Source organism: Rhinopithecus bieti, unplaced genomic scaffold, assembly GCF_001698545.2.
Source record: "Rhinopithecus bieti isolate Rb0 unplaced genomic scaffold, ASM169854v2 scaffold_39946, whole genome shotgun sequence".
Taxonomy (NCBI): domain Eukaryota; kingdom Metazoa; phylum Chordata; class Mammalia; order Primates; family Cercopithecidae; genus Rhinopithecus; species Rhinopithecus bieti.
The window spans coordinates 216,681-225,622 of NW_016816417.1; the positions used below are offsets into that span (position 1 = coordinate 216,681).

The following is an 8,942-nucleotide window of genomic DNA, read 5'->3' on the forward strand; positions in this document are numbered from 1 at the left end:
ACCGCCCCCGCCTTCCAGGTCTCAGTTCTCCTTCTCACTGACCCTGCAGCACTCCACAGTCTTCATCCTCTCCCCTCCGGCTCACACCTTCCATGGCTCCCATGCCCACAGACTAAGACCTTGACTCCTCTCCTTGCCATTTTGGGCTTTCTGCAGTCAGCCCCCACCCTCCTTGGCAGGCTTCTGTCCTTAGAAGGGACCTGAACACTGGTTTCCAGGCTTTCTTGGGCCACCCCAGCAGGGAGCTTCTCTCCCTCTTTTCTCTGTACAAGTAGAAATCCTCTACTGACATTTGGCTTCTCATTAATCCATTCATTCCCTGAGCATTTATTGAGACTGACTGTGTGCTAGGCCCTGTGCCAGTGATGGAGATGAAGCAGACATGAGCCAACCTTCAATAACTTCTAACTGGGTCAAAGAGGCAGATGGTTGGTTACAAAGGGCCTCCAACTCATGCCAAGAAATTTGGAGGGAACAGACGCTCCTGGAATTTTTTAAAGCAAGGGCTGGGAAGATTGCATTCATTCCACAGTATTTACAGAATGCTTATGATATGCCCCGTCTTGAACGAGTCACTGGGGACCCAAGAAAAGGTATATGTTTTAGAATTTTTCCAGGCCGGTCACTGTATTTCATGCCTGTAATCCCAGTACTTTGGGAGGCTGAGATGAGAGGACAGCTTGAGGCCAGGAGTTTGAGACCAGCCTAGGCAATAGAGTGAGACCTAGTCTCCACAAAAAAATTTAAAAATTTGGCCAGGCATGGTGGCTCATGCCTGTAATCCCAGCACTTTGGGAAGCCGAGGCAGGAAGATCACGAGGTCAGGAGAGCAACTCCATCCTGGCTAACACAGTGAAACCCTGTCTTTACTAAAAATACAAAACATTAGCCAGGCTTGGTGGCAGGCACCTGTAGTCCCAGCTGCTCGGGAGGCTGAAGCAGGAGAATGGCGTGAACCCCGGAGGCGGAGCTTGCCGTGAGCCAAGATCGCATCACTGCACTCCAGCCTGGGCGACAGAGCGAGACTCTGTCTAAAAAAATAAAAAAATCGCTGAGTGTGGTGGTGCATGCCTTATAGTCCCAGCTACTTGGGAGGCTAAGGTGGGAGGATCACTTGAACCTGGGAGGCAGGGGTTGCAGTGAGCTGAGATGGCACCACTGTACTACAGCCTAGGCAATAAAGAAAGGCCCTGTCTCAAAAAAGAAAAAAAAAAAAAAAAAGAATTTTCCTTTGGCCACAGCATGCAAGATGACCTTTGGTGGAGGCAGGTAGGTAGAGCAGGGAGGGGCCTGCTACATGGTTCAGGTGAGAGACAATGCTGCCAGAGTAAGGGTCGTGGAGAGAGGTGGATGGGCTGAGACGTTAAGAAGGGCACTGGCAGGACTTTACAATTGATTGGATGTGGGAGTAAGAGGAACAGAGGAGTTGAGGCAGAGGCTCAGATTTGAGGCTCAGTGGATAGAAGTGCTGTTGCTGGGAAGCAGATTTGGGAAGGATCAAGAGTTATTTCCCAGTGGGAATGTGAGCCAGTACGTGGGCTGTATCAGGGGAAGTGTTTGAAGAGGTACGGGCCCTCCTCAGGAAGTGTGGCCAGACCTTGAAGGCAGAGTAGACCCTCCTGTCTGACTTCCCTGGGAGGAATGCCCATGCAGAGTCTGGGTTTTCCAGGACGTGGCTTGGGAGGTGCCTCTGACCTGCCTAGAGTCTCTTTGGAAGAGGGTCAGGCTTCCACCCCAGGGTAGCCTGTCCTCAAGATACTCTGAAAGAGGAAGCCCTTGGGCTGAGAGAAGATACTTATGAAAATTCCACTCCCATAGCCCGATGTCTGCCAGTGGGCTTCTAATTATTACTGCTGGGAAAACACTAAACAGCAAATCTGAGGTTGGTCCATTCCTTCCCACTCCCCTTTGCTGGGTTGACCTCAGGCTAGTTACAGATCATCTCTGGGCCTCAGATTCCTCCACTGGGCCCTAAGGAAGACCAAGGAGCAGTGCAGGTAGCAACATCCTTCCCCACTCCCACAGGATGAGGAATTGTATGCCCTCAGGAAAAGCCAGGGAGGGGGAGCATGCCATCTTCAGGAACCTGAGGCTGTGCGGAAAATGGCTACACTGAGGCCAGAGGCAAGGATGCCTCGGAAACACCCATGTGCAAAAGAAAGCAGGCCCCATCCCTCTCCCAAATCCAAAGGACTCTGAAGGCTCAAGGTATAGTCAAGGAAGCTGGAGAAGCCAGAGGCAGAGGTGTCTGATGGGAGGAGGCAGAGCCTCTCCCTCTGTCTTCCGTAGGATGTGCTTGAGAGTCTGCATGAGGGGCTGGGTCTGTGTGTGGGAGCATGTCAATGTCTGAGGCTGCAAATCTGTCAGAGTGCACACGTCTCTCTGTGTGTGTCACAGTGTCTGTGTGGCTCTCACCTTATACCCCTTTTCTCCTCCCTGCTCTGTGCTGCCTTCTCCACAATTCTCTGTCTCCTGGGGTCCTCCCTGTTCCCTGCTCTTATTGGGTCTCAGACCCAGACTATGCTTCCTCCTTTATTTCTTCTCATTCCCTCTACATCATCAGAAGGTCAAAGCTGAGCCTAGGCAAGATAATGAAACCCCGTTTCTACATAAAATTTAAAAATTAACCAGACAAGCTGGCATGTGCCTGTAGTCCCAGCTGCTCAGAGGCTGAGATGGGAAGATCACTTGAGCCCAGGAGGTTGAGGCTGCAGTGAGCCTCACACACTGCACTGTGATCAAGCCACTGCACTCCAGCCTGGGCAACAGAGCAAGACCCTGTCTCAAAAAATAAAAAATAAAAATAAATAAGTAAATAAGAAATTAAGAAAAGAAGGTCAAAATTGGCAGTGCCCTTTAAGACCATCCCCTTATTTCAGTGAAAATGGAAATTGAGAGATAAGAAAAAACTGGCTCAGGGTTACACAGCAGGTCAGTGGGAGGGCCCAGATGAGCACTCAGGCTGAATCCGTGCCACCTGCCTGGGCCACCGTCAGCACAGACCTTTTCCACCCACATCTGCCCTCTGGGAAAATCAGAGCTCTGATCTCCCTTTTGGCCCCAGTGGAAACATCTGGGGCCACAATCTCTGATACCCAGGAGATAGTCACCCCTAGGGGTGCCCACCAGCACCTCTGAGCCAGCAAGTCTACAGCCAGACTCGCTCCCAACCAGAGATGGTCAGATTGTCTCTGCTGCCCCTTCCTTCTCTCCCTCATCCCTGGGATATGGGGAACACAATCTTAGTTACCTTCATTTTTTCCCTTCCCTTTGCCCTAGGTCTAACTTACCATCAAGTCCTGTTGTCTCTTATTTTGAAATGCTCTTGGTACCTTCATTATGTCCATAGCCAGGGACACAGCCGAGGGGGCTGAAGTCAAGCTATGCTCTTGCCGATGGGGCTTCCCTGCCTGGCAGGAAGTGCCTTTCTTTTGATTCCTCTGTTAGGAGGGAATGGCTTTTTCCCCCCAAAAGGTACAATATAGGCTAGAAGTAGCCATGCCCATGGGCCCCCTGAAACTCCAGAATCCTCTAGAATCTGGTCTCAAAGTGCCCACCTATCTAGCCTCAGCTCTCATTGCTTACCTCACCACCGCATACTCCTCTCAAGCCAGCCTTCTCACAGCCAGACACGCCTCACCTCTTTGCTAAGCTATTTTCCTCTCCCCTAATATCCTTTCTTCTCTCCTGGGCTATAATCAGTCTTCAGGGCCTGGTTGAAGCCTGCTTCCTTATGATCAGCCTTTTCCAGTCTGGACAGTGGAGAGTCAGCAGCCTGGGCTCCGCACTTTGGGCATGAGTCAGTCCCCCACAAGCATGTAGACTTCAGAGCTCTCTGACCCTCACCTGGTGCTGTAGAATCCCAGGATGCAGTCTGACTTGAGACAGGTCTTTGCATTAAACCCCTGCCTGAGTCAGAAAAAAACTCTCCAGACCTTTTTGCTCAAATGGCAAGGAGTTGATCCCCTCCAATATGCCCAAGTCCACTTTTGAGCAGGTTGAAGGGTGAGAAAAGTTTATCTTTCCCATGGGGGAAATAAAAGTGCTTTTCCCTATGCACTCACTTCTCTCAGTGAGTGCTTAGTCCTCACTGGGTCTGGGACCCATAAGAGCAGGGGGTTTTCTCTCTTATAGCTCCCCTACCCTGGTTCCCACCCTGCCTTCTGTGCCTACACAGAACTGCCCTGCAGAGACATAGTGGCAATCCTAGGACACAGTGATGCTCAATGAATGTCTCTTGGTGGATTACGTAAGAGGAGCAGAACCCCCTTCTTCCTCCCTGGGTCTATGTCAGGCTGTTTTGTTTATCTGCGTTCTTCTGCTATCACACCCACTTCAGAGACAATGGAACCTAGACCTAGGGAAAGGAAGGGTTCACCCAAGGTCAACTATAGCCCATCAGCAGCAAAGTGAAGGCCAGAACCCAGCTGGGGACAATGCTCTGCTGGAGCTGTGGCCCTGCTGAACCTGGGCAGGCTCCTCTGCTTACCTCTTGAGGGCTATCCTCCAGCTGTGAAGGAGCTGAGACTGCCCCATATACAAAACCATTGCCCCAGTGTGCCCAGACGGTTCTTCAAGAGGGCTAAGGGCTGTGGGCTTTGAATGGAGAGGTGGCTGAGGCTTTGAATGGGACAGACTGAAGGAAGCAATAATCCCACACCCTCACCCAGCTTCAGAGGAGCCGGTGCTGAGGCGGTTGCCATAGTGACAATAGCTCCCTGGTCAGGAGATTTTCTCTTTCCTCTCCTCCTTTTGCTCTTCCCCAAGCAGCAGCAATAGCAGCAGCAACCAGGTCTTTTCCCTCTCCTTCTTAATGAGAGGCAGGGGATGACAAACAAAGAGTAAGCCCTGATGGTCACCTTCAATTTGGAGCTGTCCATGTCAGGATGGGCTAGTGGTCTAGGAGGCATTCCTAATAGAAGGGGCCTAGAGAGTGTGTGGGAGGAGGTAGCCTGTACCTAGGCCTGGCTAAGAGGGAATGTGCCTTCAGTGAGTTCTAAACCAACCCCGCCCCCCTCAGGCCTCCTCTCTTTAATGTCCTCTTGGTTCAGGGTTCTGTTTTTCCACAATCAGCCATAGAACCAGAGTGTCTTAGTATCAGAAGGCTGTTCAGGTTCATCTCACCCAGTCTACCCTCTCTCTTATACCCCTCCCCATTTTTATGAAGGATCAGAGAGGGGAGTGACTTGGCCAAAGTCAAACTTTGGCTGTGCAAGATTTGAATCCAGCTCATCTGCCCTCCAGGTACAGTCCACTTTAGGGCCAGGAGCAACACAGCCCACATAGCACTTTGGCAGGGTCCCCACGGAGCAGCAGGAAGATGGGAGAGAGGGAGCAAATAGTCATACAAATTAGAAAGATATTTGACAGGCAGAATGAGAGGACTTAGTGCCTGGCTGTGAGGGGGGAGGGAGGAGGTATGGAGGTTGGGGCCTTGGCAGCAACTGGACTGACAGGGCATGGGTGGTCTGCTGAGGGTGGTGTCCTTGGTTCATCCTCCCGCCAGCGTGAGAGTTGCCAAATATGGGGCCTCTGCCTAGCACTGGGGGCCATTGAGGAGGGCTTTTGAGACTGTCTGTGAGGAGAAAAACTGGGGAAGGAGGATTGTCCCTCCTTCAGGTACGCTGTGGGCTCTGTCAGCTTGAGGGGTGGTAAGTGGGGACAGTGTCTGGGGACAAGGAGAAGGGAGCGCTCTGTGGACGGGGAGGCTGTCTTTGGGGGCAGGGGCTCCCTGATGAAAAGTGGCTAGGGGCTATCTGTGGAGGTGGGAGTTTGCCATGGGGCTGGACAGACAACCCATATCCAAACAGGAGGGAGGGTGACCAGCGCCTCGAGCTAGCAGCAGCACCACCACACCCCCAGATGTATGTGTGTGCATCTGTGTGCGTATGTGTGTGTGCACGCGTGTATGTTGGGGGCCAGAGCAATGGTTGTTCTCACCTGAGCTGGGGATAAGGAGGCGGCTCTGCCTCCTTCTCTGCACCCATGGGCCTGGACTGAGGTGGGCGGTCTCCTGCCCAGGGGTGGGTTCTTCAGTTGCTGCCGCCTAAGGCGGAACCACGGGTCAGGGAGTTGAACCAGGGCAGGACATGAGGATGGGAAGGGAGAGTGGAGGGGGAGGGGGCCAGGGCCTCCGCCCGGTGGGGTTATTGCCTTGAGGATCCGGTCCCACTCGCATTACCTGAGGCCGCTCGCCGGGTCGCTGGATGGCTCCGAGCCTCGGCGGGCCGCGGGGACCGAGACTGGCTCCCGGGCCGGCAGCTGCGCTCTCCGAGGTCCCCGCCGGAGCCGCCTCCCAGATCTTGTATCACTATGTGCCTCCCGAAGGCGACACGTTTTGCATAAGCCCCGCCCCATCCCGGGCAGGTTGCACGGCTATTGGCTCCTCTGGAGCGGAGTGGCAGGCGGGGTTTCAGGTGGGGACCGGGTGGCCTGCGAGGCCCGGCCGCAGGAACGCGCCCCGCCTGCCCGCGCTGACCTTCCCGGAGTCGCCGGGAAGCGGGAGGGCTGCACCCCCATCTGCACCTCTGCCCTGAGGCTCAGCCCCCGGCTTACAGGTCTGGGGTGAAAAGGGTCGACGATGGAAGTGGATTCTCAAAAACAACCTCACCGTTGCTATGGAAACGGGAGAACCACAGCCGAATCTCTAAGCTTCCTTTCCTGGGCCCCAGCATGGGTGGGGGCGGAAGAGGGGATGAGTCACAAGATGAGACCCCCCCCATACCCCAGCCGAAATTGGAGGGGGTCGATGAGGAGCTGCGGAGGAGCTGGGTGGGAGAGGGAGGAGGCAGGTGGTCAGCAGTCCACGCCACTGCGTCCCCCCTCCCCACGCACCCACTCCCTTCACGCCGTGGTGCAGAGAGGAGGGTGCTGGGTGCGCGCGAAGAGCGCGGTATGGGTGGCGAAGTCCCCAGACTCGACCTAGCCCTGCGCTAGTCGTGGGTTCCCTCCAGCCACCCCTCCAGCCCTTCATTCCGGTCCCTCCCCAGACGGGCCCTCCTTCTTTCTCACGGACCCCCAAGAGGCCTCTCGCGTTCTCCCCCAGAAGGACCCCTATGCCTACCCATGGATCCTCCATTCCCCACCCTCCCGTCTTCCCGTCCCGCAGACAGAGCCGGTCCCCACCCGCCGCCAGTCTCCGGCCTCGGATGTTGACACAAACCCAAGGCGGTTTACACTGAGCGGGTCTGGAAGCTTTCATGGCCCCGGCAACACCTCCTCCCCGCACTCGGGGGTCTCCCCAAAGCCCGGCCAGGCCGACTGGGCTGCACTGGCGTCTGAGAGCTCCTGACACAAGGCGGTTGGAAGGAACCCTTTTAAGCCAAACTGGGGGCAAAAGGGGAGCAGATATCCCCGGGCTGGGCCACGTGCGGGGAAGGGACTTCTAAGGATCTGTCAAAAGTCGGGGCGGGCGGCTGGAGATTGGCCTAACCCGAGCGCGGACGCTGAAGAGCAGCGGTGAGAGGCGGGGCTTCTGTCTGCGCGGCGAAGGTAGAGATGGGCGGGGCGGGACAATGGGGGATGGGGTCAGACCTGCCGCGAGCGGGGACGAGGCTTCTGGAGCTGGTCCCAGAAACGCCTGGGCCAGGCTCGCTGGGGGAGGAACCCGTGGATGTCCCTTTTCTTTAGGAACTGTCTCGTTGCCCCTTGAAACGGTTTTGCTCTACCGTTCTCGTGGCTGCGGGCTATGCCTTCTCTCTGCGGCCTTAGCAGGGGGCTGAGGGCTCCAAAGAACCTCCAGCTGAAGGAGGAGGGGCATCCTTGGCACTATGGGTTGGTGACTCCTGAAAGACAGGGGTTTGAAGTTCTAAATCTTTCACTTCCCTGATACCTTCTCAGTTCTGGGTCTTGGGGACCCAGAGATGAGCAAGAACCCCCTTGCTCACAGTTAACCATAATCCAAGGCGTGAAGAAGTGGGGAGAGGCAGCACGGGTTACTAGAAGTGGTATCTGAAACCCTAACACTGACTGACTCAAGTTCACATTGCTAACATTGAGTACCATTTTTGCCAGTGATTCCATTTATGACCGTGGGCAAAACCCTTCTCATTCTGGGCCTCCCAGTCAGTGAAATGTGGGAGCTGGCACAGGAGGTCCACAAGAGCAGGGGGAAATATTCAACTAGGGGGATGAAGAAAGACTGTCCCTTGGACAGAAGTATGTGTACATGAATCTGACTGCTCCACTTAGAGTCCTGAGCCCTTTAACAATAGTTAATGTGTATTGAGAGCTTACTTTGTGCCAGGTGCTGTTCTAGCATATTATATGTATTACCCAATTTATTCCCCATAAGAGCTCTGTGAGGCAGGTTCTGTTATTACTCCCACTTAACAGATGAGGAAATCGAGGCACAGAGCAGTTAAGTGACTGACCCAAGTTCACATTGCTACTAAAGAGAGCTCCAGCGCTGGGATATGAACCCCAGCAATCTAGCCTCAGAGCCCACACTCCTAATCAGTACACAATACTGCCTCTCCTTATGGTCCTTCAAGTCCTTAAGGGTAAGGAGCTTAGATTGGAATATTTGTTTCTGATTCCCCAAGGTATTACAAAGGCAAAATCCAGCCTCCTGGGAGCAGCCCCTCTGTCTCAGGTGAACAAGACATGGGATCCCAGCAGTACAGTAAACTGGAAGTAGTGAAAACAAGAAGCCCTCCTGGGCTGGGCGTGGTGGCTCAAGCCTGTAATCCCAGCACTTTGGGAGGCTGAGGCGGGTGGATCACTTGAGGTCAAGAGTTCAAGACCAGCCTGGCCAACATGGCAAAACCCTGCCTCCACTAAAAATACAAAAAGAATTAGTTGGGTATCATGGCCCATGCCTGTAATCCCAGCTACTCAGGAGGCTGAGGCAGGAGAATCGCTTGAACCCAGGAAGCAGAGGTTGTGGTGAGCTGAGATCACACCACTGCATTCCAGCCTGGGCAACAGAGTGATACATCAAA

General features: G+C 54.2%; 1 protein-coding gene across 2 annotated transcripts in view; it reads right to left on the reverse strand.

The window, feature by feature from the left end:
- HPCAL4 (hippocalcin like 4) overlaps positions 1-6,586 on the reverse strand; it is a 13,215-nt gene extending 6,629 nt beyond the window's left edge. Inside the window, exons 1-2 of one of the 2 annotated variants that reach the window (XM_017854871.1) lie at positions 6,182-6,580; positions 5,941-6,046 (exon numbers count right to left, since the gene is read on the reverse strand). The gene's annotated coding sequence lies outside the window, so the exon portion shown is untranslated. Of the gene's footprint in view, positions 1-5,940; positions 6,047-6,181 lie in introns of both variants that reach the window. The other variant, XM_017854869.1, reaches the window with a different exon arrangement.
- Between the last annotated feature and the right edge of the window lie 2,356 nt (positions 6,587-8,942).